We start from the raw sequence: 16,693 nt of genomic DNA on the forward strand, positions 1-16,693 counted from the left end.
ATATACTTACTTACCCACATATTGTATTCTTCTAGTAGTATGTAAGCACCTTATGGGCAAGGTATTTGTTGTTATTGGTTTGTTTTATCTTTGTATCCCTAGTGATCACCCATGCGACTGGCTCATATGTGGACCCGTATTTGTATATATGTATGTATACATGTGTCTGTTTCTTTTGCATTGAACTAGATTGGAACAAAGATACAGAAGTGCTAATCTCTCTCTCTCTCTCTCTCTCTCTCTCTAGTGTATGTATGTGTGTGTATGAGGCATTTCAGGAGACAGTGATTTTACTAATTTGTATAGAATGAAGGTTCACACACAAGAGTAGAAAGAAAAATTTGAAGAAATAGCTTGGGACCAGATTATGGAGGATTAGGAAAGTCAGGCTATAGAATTTAGACTTGATTTTTTAATAAGAGCTTATGTTTATTTATATGGTACTTCAAAATTGACAAAATATTCTGCTGACACACACACACACATACACACCCTTTGGGCTAAGTATTGTTGAAATGATTTTTTCCTGTTTTTTTTTTTCCTTCAGAGAAGGAAATAGAAGCTTAGAGAGATCATGATAGCCACACATTTGATCAAGAACAGAGCTGGCACTTAAACCCAGATCTTCTGATGCTGATTTTAATGATCTTTGTATTTCACCACACTTCCTAGATTTCTTAAGCAATGAACTTCCTTTGACAGTTTTGAGCAAGGGATTGGCATGATACAAACTGTGTTTTAGGAAGCTAAGTTAGCTTTGATGTTTAGGTTAAATTGCTAGTTACGACTAAAGCACAAGGAAGAGGAGACAATGGCAGAGACCGGAGTTTGTGAAAAGAGTTAGGAGATTGCTGCAGTAACCAAAGAATCTAGTGGTGAGGTGGATGGAGTTACGCTTTCTCTTATTATTATACCAGAGTTTGGGCAAGGTTCTCCAAAATGGAGAGATCTCAAGAACTGTGAGACTATCTCTCTGTGCTTATAATCCCTACCCATTCTTCAAGACCCAGTTCATGTCTTACCTACTCCATGAAGTCTTCATTAACCATTTCAGGTTTCATCATCATTACCAGCTGGCATTTAAAAAAAAAATATTTTATCTGAATAGACTTCTGTATTACAGAGAGGCAACCTGGCACAGCGAATATAGTGCTAGGCTTGTTATAGGGAAAAATTAGTTTCAAATCCTGCCTTTGGGACTTAAAAAAAAAAAAAACATTAAGAATTTATTAAGTGCTTACTATATGCCAGATACTGTGCTATGCTGTGATGATACAAAACCTAAAAGAAAACAATTCCTGCCTTCAAGGACCTTACTTCCTATAAGAGAAGTACACACACACAGAGGTATGCATATACATACAAATATATGTGTGTATATACATATACATATAAACACTCCCACCTCCATTCCCCCCAACATAGATAAAATAGGTAATAGATAGATAAATTTAATAGATAAAATAGATAAAATTTAATTTTGGAGGAGAGTCACTTCTAGATAGAGAATAAGGAAAGGCCTTCTGTGGGATGTTGTTTTGAAATTTTATTAAGGGGTTTCGGATTCGCACCTACAAATGACACAGTCTTAAGAGAGGAAGGAGTTTTATTGAACATAGAAACAAGGAAGCTTGAATCGGCATCAGCAATGCATTATTCCTAGCACAATTAAAGCAAGCGTAACTAAAATAAGAAGTAAGAATAGTAAGAGGAGAGAAAGAAAACATCACCAATTCGGGGGAGCGCCAACTCTCGATCAGCGTGGCTGGGGAATCCCGGGGTACAGCCTCTGAGTCCCGAATGGGAGGGTCCCAGGCAGAGCTACTCTCCATGGGTGAGATTCCAAAGACGCAGTTGGAAGCAGGGGTTTTCAAGGGTCGAGAACAAAGAAGGCACACAGCTAACTGTACTCGGCAAGGCTAGTTGCTACGTTTCTCCTAAGTTCCTTATTCCATCGTGTTTTGACAGTTTGGAACAGGAACAACCTGGTAAGATTAATACGTGCGCCAGGGGGAGTAGTCAGTTCCCCCTTGCGGACTTGTGTTCCTGGGAGTGACTAGTTCTGGAACTTTTAGGCATAAAGTCAGCATGTTTGCTCCTGAGCCAAAGGCAGGGGTTCATTCAGGGGTTAGGTTCTCATAAGAGGCCGAATTAACTTACTAAAATATGATTTTCCTATTTCAGATGTCAGTTGGGTTTCACTGTGAAGGAAATTTTGGATTTTAAAAGGAAATGTGAAGAGGGAGAACATTCAAGGCATGGAAGACAGTCTGTACTCCAGTTTCCTCATCTATAAAATGAACAAATTAAATTATATAATCTACAAAAACCCCATTTGCCTCAAAACCTGTGTTCATGATACCAGTCTGGCTGGAGTATAGAGTATGTGAAGGGGTATTATACATAATATCATTGGAAAGGTAAGTTTTGAAGGACCTTAAATATCATACAAAGAATTTGTATGTTATTTTTTTAATTCAATTTTTAATTTATTAATTTGTTTGTTTCCTTTTAGTTTACAGGATTCAATTCCACAGTTGCTTGAATTTCACATTTTGTCCCCCTCCTTCCCCTCCCCCCTCCATGGCGTCTTATAATCAAGTATAGGATCTGTAAATACTTTCACATTATACAATGGTCAGGTTATAAGGATGGATTATACCAGCTGGAATGAAAAATGGTAAAGAGGACATAAAATCAAATAAGAGAACGAAAAAGATCAGGTATTTTGCTTCCACCTGGATATAAATTTAGTTCTTTCTAGTTCTTTCTCTGGATGCACGTTTTTCTCTCCATCATGCGTCTTTTGGGATTGACTTATATCCCTGCATTGTTGAGAAGAGTCCAGTCTATCAAACTTGGTCATCACACATACATTGTGTCTGTAATTGTGTACAAATTCCTCCTGGTTCTACTCTTCTCACTCAGCATCAGTTCTTTTAAGCCTCTCCAGGTAAATATGAAGACCGCCTGCTCCCCGTTTCTTATAGTGCAATAATATTCCATAACATGCATATACCACAACTTGTTCAGCCATTCCCCAATTGATGGACACCCCCTTAATTTCCAATTCTTTGCCACAACAAAAAGAGCTGCTATAAACATTTTTGTACATATGGGTCTTTCTCCCATTTCTATGATCTCTTTGGGATATAACCCTAGGAGTGGTATTGCTGGATCAAAGGGTATGAAAGTATTTATAGCCCTTTGGGCATAGTTCCAGATTGCTTTCCAGAAAGGCTGGATTAGTTCACAACTCCACCAACAATGCATTAGTGTTCCCGTTTGCCCACATCCTCTCCAGCATTTGTCATTTTCCTGTTTTGTCATCTTAGCCAATCTAACTGGTGAGATGTGGTACCTCAGAGTTGTTTTGATTTGCATTTCTCTAATCAATAGTGAATTAGAGCATTTCTTCATGTGCTTATAGATAGCTTTAATTTCTTTCTCTGAAAACTGCCTGTTCATATCCTTTGACCATTTATCAATTGGGGAATGACTTGTATTCTTATAAATTTGACTCAGTTCTCTGTATATTTTAGAGAGGAGTCCTTTGTCAGAGACATAGGTTGTAAAGATTCTTTCCCAATTTCCCACCTCCCTCCTAATCTTGGTTACATTGGCTTTATTTGTACAGAAACTTTTCAATTTCATGTAGTCAAAATTATCCATTTTACATTTTATAATGTTCTTTAATTCCTGTTTTGTCATAAAGTCATTCCCTCTCCACAAGTCTGATAGGTAAACTATTCCTTGTTTTAGCAGACTGCTTACAGTATCAACCTTTATACCTAGATCATGAACCCATTTAGACTTGATTTTGGTATATGGTGTTAGATAATGGTCTATGTCCAGTTTCTGCCATACTATATTCCAGTTTTCCCAGCAGTTTTTGTCAAATAGTGAGTTCTTATCCCAAAAACCAGGGTCTGGGGGTTTATCAAACAATACATTACTGTAGTCGTTGACTTCTGAATCTCGTGTGCCTAATCTATTCCATTGATCCACTCCTCTATTCCTAAGCCAGTACCAAGTAGTTTTGATGACTGCTGCTTTATAGTACAGATTGAAATCTGGTAAAGCTAGTCCACCTTCCCTAGCATTTTTTTTTCATTAATTCCCTTGATATTCTGGACCGTTTATTCTTCCAGATGAATTTTGTTACTATTTTTTCTAACTCTATAAAGTAGTTTTTTTGGTAAATTAATTGGTATGGCACTAAATATATAATTTAATTTAGGTAAAATTGTCATTTTTATTATATTAGCTCGACCCAGCCATGAGCAATTGATATTTTTCCAATTAGTTAGATCTGACTTTATTTGTGTGAAAAGTGTTTGGTAGTTATGATCATACAGGTCCTGGGTTTGTTTTGGCAGGTAGATTCCCAAATATTTTATAATGTCTACAGTAACTTTAAATGGGATTTCTCTTTCTACTTCTTGCTGTTGAGTTTCATTGGAAATATATAGTAATGCCGAGGATTTATGTGGGTTTATTTTATATCCTGCAACTTTGCCAAATTTATTTATTGTCTCAAGCAGTTTTTTACTTGATTCTCTAGGATTCTCTAAGCATATCATCATATCATCTGCGAAGAGTGATAGCTTGGTCTATTCTTTGCCTAACTTGATTCCTTTGATTTCTTTTTCTTCTCTAATTGCTACTGCTAACATTTCTAGTACCAGATTGAATAAGAGGGGTGATAGTGGACACCCTTGTTTCACCCCTGATCTTATGAGAAATGCTTCCAGCTTCTCCCCATTGCATATAATACTTGCTGATGGCTTTAAATAGATGCTACCTATTATTTTAAGGAAGGCTCCATTTATTCCTATACTTTCTAATGTTTTTAATAGGAATGGATGTTGTATTTTGTCAAAAGCCTTTTCTGCATCTATTGAGATGATCATGTGGTTTCTGCTAGTTTTACTGTTGATATGCTCAATTATACTGATGGTTTTCCTAATATTAAACCATCCTTGCATTCCTGGAATGAATCCTACCTGATCAAAGTGTATTATTCTTGAGATAAGTTGCTGTAGTCTTTTGGCTAGTATTTTATTTAGAATTTTTGCATCTATATTCATGAGGGAGATTGGTCTATAATTTTTTTTCTCTGTTTTATCTCTTCCTGATTTAGGTATCAGTACCATATTTGTGTCATAAAAAGAATTTGGTAGGACTCCTTCTTCACTAATTTTCCCAAATAATTTGTAGAGTATTGGAATCAATTGTTCTTTAAATGTTTGATAGAATTCACTAGTGAATCCATCTGGCCCTGGAGATTTTTTCCCAGGGAGGTGACTGATGGCTCGTTCAATTTCTTTTTCTGAGATGGGATTATTTAAGTAATTTACTTCCTCTTCAGTTAATCTGGGCAACTTGTATGTATCTAAATATTCATCCATTTCCCTAAGATTGTCAAATTTATGTGCATACAATTGGGAAAAATAATTTCTAATTATTGTTTTGATTTCCTCTTCATTGGAGGTAGATTCACCCTTTTCATTTTTGATACTCATAATTTGGTTTTCTTCTTTCTTTTTTTTTTTTATCATATTGACTAAGGGTCTATCAATTTTGTTGGTTTTTTCATAAAACCAGCTCTTGGTTTTATTTATTAGTTCAATAGTTTTCTTAATTTCGATTTTATTAATCTCTCCTTTAGTCTTCAATATTTCTAGTTTAGTATTTAATTGGGGATTTTGGATTTGTTCTTTTTCTAGGTTTTTTAATTGCATGCCCAATTCGTTGAGCTCCCTTTTCTCTAATTTAATCACGTATGCACTCAGGGATATACAACTTCCCCTAAGAACTGCCTTTAATGCATCCCACAGATTTTGATATGTTGTCTCATTATTATCATTCTCTTGAATGAAATTACTGATTGTTTCTATAATTTATCTTATAGATAACAGAAAACCCTTGGATTTCTTTTATTTTTTTTTTTAATTTTTTGAGCAGGGGAGTGACATTTTTAGTCCTTTGCTTTAGCACTTTGGCAGGGAGAATAATTAGAGGTGTTATTGAAATAATTTAAGTCGTATTGAGGGCTTGAATTAGGATGATGGCCATGGGAGGGGAGAAATTACAAAAAGTGAAAGATATTATAGAGAAAAAAATCAATAAAATTTAACAACTGATGCTGTATAAGAAAAGGAGAAAATACTACATCAAAGATGATGCCAAATTGTGAATTTGCGTGACTAAAAGAATAATGATAGCCTCAACAGATATAGGGTAGGACAGACAAGGGGTAAGCTTTTGGGGAAAGGTAATAACATATGTTTTGGACATGTTGAGTTTGAAATATCTAATAGTCAGTTGGAGATGAAAAAATGGAACTCACTAGAGAAAGGGATTGGGTATATTGATCTGAATGTTATCTGCATGGAGAAAATAATTAAACTCATGGAAGATATGTGAAGAAAGAAGAGAGAGACGTGGGGTACACACCCAATTAGGATGTGGAAAACAGATGATCATCCAACAAAGAAATGCTGAAAAGGAGCAGTCAGGCATGTGGGAGGAGAAAGAAAAGGTAGTGAGGAGAGTGTGGTCAGCAGTGCTGAGTACTTTAGAAAGTATGATAATTGAGAATTTGTTAGTAAGGATTTTACAATTAAGGGATCACTGATGCTTTGGTGAGAACAGTTTGAATAAGTGATGACCCTAAAAGCCAGATCAAAGGGAATTAAAAGCAAATGATGAGAGAGGAAGGGGAGCCAATGAGTATAGATAGCTTAGTAATTGTTTACCTTGGACAAGTCATTTCACTAAGACTTATCTGCTAAGTTATAAAAGTATAATGATCTCTGCTGGTGAAGAAGATCATATTTAGTAATGTGGATGATAAAATGATGTAGAATGAGATTGAAAAGGCAAAGACACTGCATTGTCTTCTTTCTTGTGCAAAGATGCAATGATGGCCTCAACAGATATAGGACAGGCCAGACAAGGGGTAAACTTTTGGGGAAAGATAATAAGAGGGAATTGCTTTTATGTGGTCTCTAAGTAGTGGAATTTAAGTACTTTGAACTTTCTGCTCTCACATACGTTTTACCTGTCTTAGAAATGACTGGCCAAAGTTGACGTGATTCCCTATAAAGAAAGTCAACCTTTCTGGCATCCATAACACCTGGCTCTTTAAACAAAGATAATCACTCCAAAGTAAATATACCATATCAATGCAAAAAAAGCAGTAGGAATAAAAGAAACCCAATATCATTTAGGGTTTCTAAGATAAAAACTAGATTTTCACCTATGCTACAATCAATTAAAAACCATTTATTAAGCATCTACTGTGTGTAAGGCACTGTTAGGAATTGAGGATACAAAGAAAAAAAAAGGAAGACTGCTTTCGAATAAGGAGCTTATATCAAGGGAGACAATGTGTACAGGCAGAAATAGATACAGGATAATTACAAAAAAAAAAATTCCAAGATAGTTTTGGGAGGGACAACACTAATGACAAGAGGGATGAGAAAAACCTCATTTAGAAGGTGATTCTTAAGCTTTATTTTTCAAGAAAATTTGGGATTCCAAGCAGGAGTGTGCTGGGGCCAGATTGAACTAGCTGATTGTTAAATTTTCAGCGTGGATATTTACACCTCAGAAATCAACAAATGCTACAAATCAAGACTTGATTTATTGTTTTGCTGATTGTCCAGACTTTAAAAAGTGAAGCAAACATTAAAAATGCAGATTAAATTTAAAGTATGAAGAGCATATATTTTTCCTTCAGAAACCTGATTGTAAAACATTTACCAGTATACTTCAGTTCTAAGAGGACAAAGTGAGGAAGGAGTACATTTTAGGAAGAAGGAATGGCGCAGGACAAAAGTCCAAAGATGGGAGTAAAGTTTTCCTGTATGAGGAATATAAAAGCAGCCGATTTGAATGAGCCATTGAATATATGAAGGGGAGTAATGCATAATAAAGCTGGAAATCATCCAGAGTTCCTAACCTTGCCATAAAAATATGGTCATTGCTTAACACAGAACTGTTGATTAGTTGGAACATGCCTGAAAACCCTCACTAGAAACAGAAGGATTTGTGTATCTGAGGGTGGGAGGGGTAGGATGTTGGTGAAGGACAGCGATTCAGCAAGGTTAAAAAGAATGTGACTGAGGGCAATTTTCTACCAATAGCCAAGTTTGCTCTTTCATCCTGCTCTCTGATGCTCTATCACATCAATTAAAAGTTGAATACTGTGAGTGACCTTGTTTAGCGGTAGTAACTTAGCCTTACTTTCTAAATAGTAATTAAAAACAGCCAAGCTATAACTTAGGAAGGTTCAGATGAATGAGTTCCCTCCAGCCAACCCCATGGGAGTACATCACTTCAGCGACAGTTTTGGCTTCTTCCTTGCTAATCCATCAGAGAAGTGATAGGACCTCCTCACTGGGCCGCCATGTGGATAATCTATGAATATGGGTTGGCCGGCCAGGAGCCGTTACTGAGGAAATAGCTCAGTGAATTATTATAGAAAATGTACTTTTTTAAGGAATCAAGCTTGAGAAACCCATGTCAGGCTCCCAATTACTTGGTTTAGAGCCATGTTGTGTGAAGATTTATGTCAAACCACAAGGAAACCTCTCCCACTCAATTGCCCTCTTATTACTGATTAGCTCAAGTGGTTAGAACATTGTTCTAGCGACTTCTAAGTGGTAGATTTAGTCTTTGTATAGATTGATCAATCAATTAGCAAACATTTATTAGGCATCTATTATTTGCCTGACATGTCAGGCACTGGGGATATGATCATAGGCATTAGATAGCCCTTGCCCTCAAGGAACTTATATAGAAGGAAACAGAATATCAGCACAGAGCTATGTACAAAGTAAATGAGGTAATTTGAGGGGTAGGGCATTAGAAGCTGGGAGGGGCAATGGCAGAATCAGTAAAAGTCCCTTTTAGGAAGAAACATTAGAAAATGAATCAAAGCGTTCTGGAGATTCTAAGAGGCAGAGGAAGTGGGGAGTCTATTTCAGGCATGAATTAGGAAAACTCCTGTTCAAGGTAAGGAAACAACAAATAGAATGCCACGAGTAGGGGAAAATAAGTAAACTAACTTGGTTAAACCACAGTGTATGTCAAGGCGAGTGATGGGCAGTGAGACTGAAAAGTCAAATCAATAAGCACTTATTAAGGGCTTACTATATGCTAGGCACTGTATTAAGCACTATGGAGACAAAGAAAGGCAAAAACAGTCCCTGCTCACATTCTAATAGGGGAAACATGTAAAAAACTATGTACAACCGAGATATATACAGAAAAAATTGAAAGGAATCTCAGATGGAAGGCACTGATATTAAAAGGGATCAGGAAAGATTTCTTGCATAAAGTGAGATTTTAGCCTAAACCTGAAGGAAGTCAGAGGAACCAGGAGGTGGAGACAAGGAAGCAGAGGATTCCAGAGATGGCAAACAACCAGTAAAAATTCAGGGAGTCAGAATAGCAAGGAGACCAGTGTTACTGGATCATGGGGTATAAAAAATGATATAAGGTATAAGAAGACTGGTAAGATAGGAAGAGGCCAGGTTGTGAAAGGCTTTAAACTGCAAACACAGGATGTTGTATTTGATTGTGGAAGTATTATGGAGTCACTGGAGTTTATTGAATGGAGTGGGGGGAACAGAGGACAGTGACTTGGCAGACCTGCATTTTAGGAAGATAACTTTGATAGCTTAGGGTGGGGAGGATAATGGACTGAAATGGTAAGAGATTTGAGCCCGGGAAATTAAACATACATCTAATGCAACAGTCCAGGGGTGAGGTGATGAAGGTGTATGCCAGGGTGGTTGAAGATCAAAGAAGAGAAGACATGTGTGAGAGATATGGAGGTAAAATCAACAGGAACTGACAGCAGGTTGGATATGGGTGGGGAGTTAGGATACAAGGATGACATCTGTGTTTAAAGTTTGGATCACTGGGAGGATGGTGATGCCCTTGAAAGTACTAAAGTTTAGCAAAGGCAATGATTAAGAATTGGAGAATATAATACTTTTGGTTTGGGACATGGGTTTAATGTGTCCATGAAATATCCAGTTTAAAATATCTAGTAGTCAGTTGGAGATATGAGTCTAGAGGTCAAAAGAGAGATTAAAACTTGAAAAATAGTTTTGAGAATCATCCGTATAGGGGTAATAATGAATCTATGGGTGATATATGGGTAAATAGTTTATATAGAGAAGAGAAGATAGCTCAGGACAGAGACTTGGGGATACCCAATACTGATGGGTCCAACCTTGAAGAATATCCAGTAAAGGAGATTGAGTGGCCAAAAATATATGAGGAAAACCAGAGGAGAGCAGAATCATGGAGACCTAGAGTTCAGAGAGTATTAAAGAGAAGAAGGTGATCCACAGTTTCAAAGCCTTCACAGAAGAAAACAAACATGAGGATTGAGAAAAGGCAATTAGATTTGGGACTTAAACAGTTATTAGCAACTTTGGAGAGTACAGTTTCAGTGAAATGATTAGGAACTTGTTTTAGAAAACTTTCTCAAGGAGTTTAGCTACAAATGGGAATTGAGATTGAGGCCAATAGCTAGAGGAGATGAATGGATTGAGTGAGCATTGCTTTAAGGATAAGAAAGATAGGAACAAGCTCGTGGGACCCAGGTATATAGGACCCACACAAATGAATTAGTGGTGGGAAGGCATCTGAATGATGTAATATAAAGATGAGGTGAAAAGAAGGATCACTTGATGAATGACTTCATTAATTTTTTTTTTTGCTTTTTTTTGGGAGGGATATTGGGGTTACGTGATTTGCCCAAGGTCACAGGGCTAGGCTTTTGTGTTAAGTGTCTGAGGCCGGATTTGAACTTAGGTCCTCCTGATTCTAAGGCCTGTGCTCTATTCACTGTGCCACCCAGCTGCCCCAACTTCATTACTTTTAATGTTTTTTAAAGTAAAGTTCTCAGCTGAGAGGGTGGAGGAATGGAGTGTCAGGAAAAGTTTGAGGAGGATCAAAAGGTTTGTCAAAGCTGCTATGGTGGGTGTGATACTGAATCAGCCAGAAAGATTAAGAAAATTGCCTTACCATAGTAAGCACCCAGTTAAGATTATATAATGAATTCATAATGGATCTAGTCAATGTGCTTTCTTTTTTTTGCCATAACTCTATTTAGTAGCATGTGATTAGAAATAAAAGCTGTGGATGGTGGGAATAATGTAATGCTGATGCTTGGCAGGGAAAGACTGGCAATAGAATAAATGGTCAAAAGATTCAAGAGTAGAGGAATAATAGAGAATTGAACTGGTTCACCACCATGTCAAGATGAGAAAGTATAGTCAGGACAGGGATGATATTCTGTGAAAAAAAATGATAGCTGGAAGGATTTGAAGTTATCATGAGGATGAAGAATAAGATTAGAGGTTGTGAGGCAGAGGGAAAGATAAAATTATACAACATTATGATCAGATAAAGGAATTTTAGAATTCATGAACATAGAAATAGAACATCCATGGGTAATGGCAAGGTGAAGGCTATAAACATCTTTCCATGAAGTTGAGGTGGGATGAAGGAATAGGTCATAAAAATGATTAAATTGAGGAACTGTGAAGTTAGGGTACTCAAAGGAGTAGCAATATGTGTGTTGAGTTTCCTTAGCATGAGGAAAAGCCATGAGTCAGCTAAATTCATTGAGAAAGGAAGGATATTGTCCTGGAGTTCAGTAGATAACAGCTACCATTATCTGGATTGGGTGATTTTATATGTGTGTGTATATATAAATACATATATACATACATGTATATATTCACCTGTGTCCTCTATGAAGTGATTGCCTTTCTTTCATAGACAAACCCCTTTACACACACAAGTGATTCCACTCCATTCCATCTTCTTCAGTTTATTACCCCTGTAGCACCCCCACCTCTTCACTAATTGACTGCTGACTGCTGTTGTATTGCCTGCAAACATGTTTGCATCTTTCTTATCCTTAAAATAGTGGTCACTCAATCCGTTCATTTCCTCTAGCTATTGGCCTCTATCTCACGTCCCATTTGTAACTAAACTCCTTGAGAAAGTTTTCTAAGACAAGTTCCTTATCATTTTACTGAAACTGTACTCTCCAAAGTTGGGTGATATACATATATGCATATAGAGAGAGTAAATATCAAAGGCATAGAAGTTGCTGAATGATGATGGTAAAACATGTCTGTAAGTGGCCATAGGTAGCAAGGAATATTTTAAAGGTCCCACCAGAACCATTGACTTCGAGAATATGAGGAAAAATACAAGCAGTTCTGGATAGGATGATCATGAATGTGGTGTGATTAAAGGGATTCAGGTCTCAATGAGTGTAGGCTAATAGAAGGAGAGAGAAGGGAAAAAATAGATCAAAGTAAGTTATAGAGCAGGTTTTTCAGAGAGCACAGTAGAAGGGGAAGGAATATCTGGAGTGGTATGCTGTGTGGGTTAAGGGAGTTGGGAATAAAGGAGCAGACAGTGGGAGTTAGAGAAATGACAATATATATTGAGGACCAAGAGATCAGAATCATTGGGACAGGGAGAATATAATGTGGTCACTTAGTGGAGAACAAATCCCCAAACTTGAAAAAGTTTTAGAATGAAATTTTTATCAGTTCAGCAAAGAAGACAGGTAGGAAAATGTCTGGGTCCCTCTCTGAGTCGCTGGGAGGTTTATATCTTATGGAGTTCAAGAAAAGGCATAAAGATAGGCGACTAGTTGGCTGTATGTTGGCAGTTAGTTTCCAGCAAAAAGACAGATTGAGATTTATATCAGCAGGTAAGTATACATAATTCAGTATAATTTGGGCAAAATCAAAACATAAGCTTCAGGTAGACCCAAAACACAAATGTTTTAGAAGGAACCAAATCAATCCTTGGGGTGGTCTCTGGCTTCCATGGAACATCTCAAGGTCAGTCTGACCTCCACTTAAAACTTTGGTATAGACAATGTCTAACCACACAAAGCTATTTTCAAATAATATTAATAAATAACAAAATATTTTCCCTACAGATTTCAATGTACTAATCACTGAGGGATGAGTTAAGGTGATCTCCAGGAGGCTAGGCACCTGGAAGTAGGACAAGTCAAAAGACAAGAAGGTAGCAGAGTGCCATAATGGTCTAGGCAGGGTTTCACCAGTCACTGAGGCAACCTCAGGCTGGAGTTGTCCCAGAAGGACCAGCAATGTAGATGCAAGGTGGAGTTGGGGCAGAGAAGTGAGGAATTCTTGATGACTATGTCTTATATAATTAAGAGATGCTGCTCAGGGGGCAAGACAAGTGATGTGGAGTGAGTCCCAAGAAAGAAACTAGGCTAATCATCTTTGTGGTGCTGCAGTGAAACTGACTGTACCCCTAAATTCAAGTATTTGTTTTTCACATATGTGGTCTTGGTCACAGATAGGATTAAAGGAAGAGAATGAAAAGGATCTCATAAAACCTCTCTCCAGCACTACAAATCAACTCCAAATGAATCTTCAAGGACTCAGCAATTCATTTACCCCATTTAACAAAATTTATTGGTGTATTCTAAAGATTAAGCCTTAGGAAGCTTGAAGCAGATAGTTTGTGATAATTTTGTTAAAAACAAACAAAAGAGGATTCTGGGAAGATAGCTGAGTAGGTCAGAAAATTCCAAGCTCTCAAGATCTTCCCCTACAAGAGTTAAAATAGCATGTTGGGGCAAACAAAGTATGGGTGGAGATAAATAAGAAAAGGTGCATAGCCCAGGACCTCCTCCAAAAATTTGTTGGTTTTTTTTTTCTCCTCCTATAATTTCAGAAGATCAGAAGAAAAATCCCAGGACGAAGCTTGGTCCCTGTGAAGAGAAAACACCTCCAGCCTAGGTTCCATTTTAACAGCAAGCAGCAAGCCTCTTAAACAACAAGCTGGCAAGCCCTGGGGTTAGTTGGTTCAGAGGCTACTTCAGCCCCAACCTGAACTTTTACCCCTGGGGATAGTGAAGGGAGTTGACTCTCTGATCCTTGGGAAGATTGAGGGAACCTCTGCTGACCAGGAAAATCACACCCAGCTGTGCTGTGAAGCGGGGGTGGTAGCAATTATGAGAAGGAAGCAGCACAAGCCAGGCTAGTACAGAAGCAGTGGGACTGAAGTCCCTGGCTGTGGGCACTTACAGGAGGCTGAAGGTTTGACTTTGGTTTCAGGCTAGAGGGGAAAACTGAAGATCTGGAGCAAGAGGCACCATTTCCCACACCTTAGGGTTAGAGGTGACTACAAATAACATATCACCAAACAAAAAAAAAATGCACAGGCAAAGGAAAAAGAATCCAACTATAGAAACCTATTATGGGAATAGAGATGACAGGTTCATCTTCATAGGAGGAAATTGAAGTAAAGAAACCCCCAAAGAGTAGCATTAAATGGTCACCTGCCCAAAAAGAATTTATAGAAGACCTTAAAAAAGACTTTAAAAATGAAATGATGGAGATGGAGGAAAAACTAAGAAAGAAAATAAGAATAAACCAAGAAAAACGAGAAGGGTATGAAAAGAGATTCAGAATCTTAAGGAAGAAAATGATACCTTGAAAATTAGAATTGGGCAAAGTGAAGCCAGTGAAATTATAAGAGATCAAGAAATGATTAAACAAAATATGAATAATGAAAAAATAGAAGAGGCAGCTAGGTGGCACAGTGAATAGAGCATCAGCCCTGGAGTCAGGAGAACCTGAGTTCAAATCCGACCTCAGACACTTGACACTTACTACCTTTTTGACCTTGGGCAAGTCACTTAATCCCAATTATTTATTTATACCAATTATTTATACCAATTATTTATACCAATAATTGCCTTCTCCCCTCCAAAAACAAACCAAAAAACCAAAAAACCTCCACTTCTCATAATAAATAGATGCAGGCCATAAATTTAAAAAAAAAAAGATTAGATAACTTCCTGAAAGACTGACTCATAGAAGGCCTATAATGAATGAATGAAAACATTTCTTAACAATAAAAATAATAACTAGAATTTATATAGATTTAAAATTTGCGAAGGATTTTACAAATTACATTTTATTTTATCCTCACAGTGATCCTGACAGGTAGTTGCTATTCTATCTCCATTTCACAGAAAAGGAAACTGTGGCTAAGAGATTGCTTTCTTAGGGTCACATAGTACTAAGTATCTGAGGCAGGATATAAATCTAGGTCAGGCGTGGGGAGCCTGTGGCCTCAAGGCCACACGTGGCCCTCTAGGTCCTCAAGTACGGCCATGAGGTTGCAGGTTTCCCAATCTTGACTTAGGTCCAGCATTCTAACCATTGTATCTAACTGCCTTCTTTTTTTTTTCCTGTTAGTGCTTTTATTTTTTAAATTTTTTTCAAATGCTTTATTAACTTCTGATTAACATCATTCATTTCCTCCAGATTTTGAGTTCCAAATTTTCTCCCCGTTTTTCCCCTACTCCCTTCCCCAAAATAGCAGTACCACAGGATATCCCCTCCTCCAATCTGCTCTCTCTCATATTTTCTCCCATACCCCTTTTGACTTTTCCAGTGGATCTCTATTTCCCAGTGCCTGCATATCTTATTTCCCAATTGTATGTAAAATAGTATATATATATATATATATATACATATATATATACTATTTTGATATACTATCAAATACTCAAATATATATATACATATATGTATATATGTATATATATTTGAATATTTGATTTTAAAACTTTGAATTCCAGATTCATTCTCTTCATTCTCTTTCTCCTTTGTCACCCTCACCCACCCTTACTGGGAAGATGAGCAGTTCAGTATAGGTTGTGCATGTGTGCCTAATGCAAAACAATAACATATTAGATAAATTGTAAAAGACTGACTATATTTCCCTCCTTCCTATCCCACCTCCCACTTGTTTTATTCTCTACTTTGATCCTGTCCTTTTTCAAAAGTGGGTGCTTCCAACTTCTCTCTCCCCCAGCCTGTCCTCCCTTCCATCATCCCCCCTCTCATGCCCTTCCCCCCTACTCTCCTGGAGGGTGAGATAACCTGTTTAGTGTGTATTTCGTTCCCTCCTCAAGCCAAATTCAATGGGAATAAGGTTGACCCATTCCCTTTTACTTTCCTATTCTTCCCCTCCATTGTAACCATTTTCCCTTGCCTCTTCTATATGAGATAGTTTACCTCATTCTGTCTCTCCCCATCTCCTCTCATTACATTCCTCTCTCACCTCTTAATTTCACCTTTTAAGTATCATCCCTTCCTGTTAAATTGGTCCTGTGCCCTCTATCTATGTATACCTGTAAACATATATACACATATTCACATATGTATTCATATGCCCATATACCTCATATATATATATATATATATTTATATTTATATTTATATTCCCTTCAACTACTGAGAAAAGTTTCATCAGTTACAATTATTTTTTTCCATGTAGGAATGTTAATAGTCCAACTTTGATAAGTTCCTTATGATTTTTTTTCCCTCTTTACCTTCTCATGCTTCTCTTGCTTCTCATATCTGAATGTCAAATTTTCTATTCAACTCTTTTTTTTTCAGCAAGAATGCTTGAAAGTCCTCTATTCCACTGAATGACCATATCTTCCCCTGAAACGTGATACTCAGTTTTGCTGGGTAGGTGACTCTTGGTTTTAATCCCAGCTCCTTTGACCTCTGGAATATCATATTCCAGGCCCTTCGATCTCTCAGTGTAGAAGCTGCCAGATCCTGGGTTATCCTGATTG

General features: G+C 37.2%; 1 long non-coding RNA gene across 1 annotated transcript in view; it reads left to right on the forward strand.

The window, feature by feature from the left end:
• The first annotated feature begins 578 nt into the window (after positions 1-578).
• LOC138153708 (uncharacterized) overlaps positions 579-16,693 on the forward strand; it is a 32,896-nt gene continuing 16,781 nt past the window's right edge. Inside the window, exons 1-2 of the long non-coding RNA XR_011166434.1 lie at positions 579-1,988; positions 2,185-2,420. This is a non-coding gene — a long non-coding RNA (uncharacterized lncRNA). The remainder of the gene's footprint in view (positions 1,989-2,184; positions 2,421-16,693) is intronic.

The sequence above is a fragment of the Petaurus breviceps genome, unplaced genomic scaffold (genome assembly GCF_028583685.1).
Source record: "Petaurus breviceps papuanus isolate PSGF00001 unplaced genomic scaffold, PetGlider_PUasm1.0 151, whole genome shotgun sequence".
In the NCBI taxonomy this organism is placed as follows: Eukaryota; Metazoa; Chordata; class Mammalia; order Diprotodontia; family Petauridae; genus Petaurus; species Petaurus breviceps.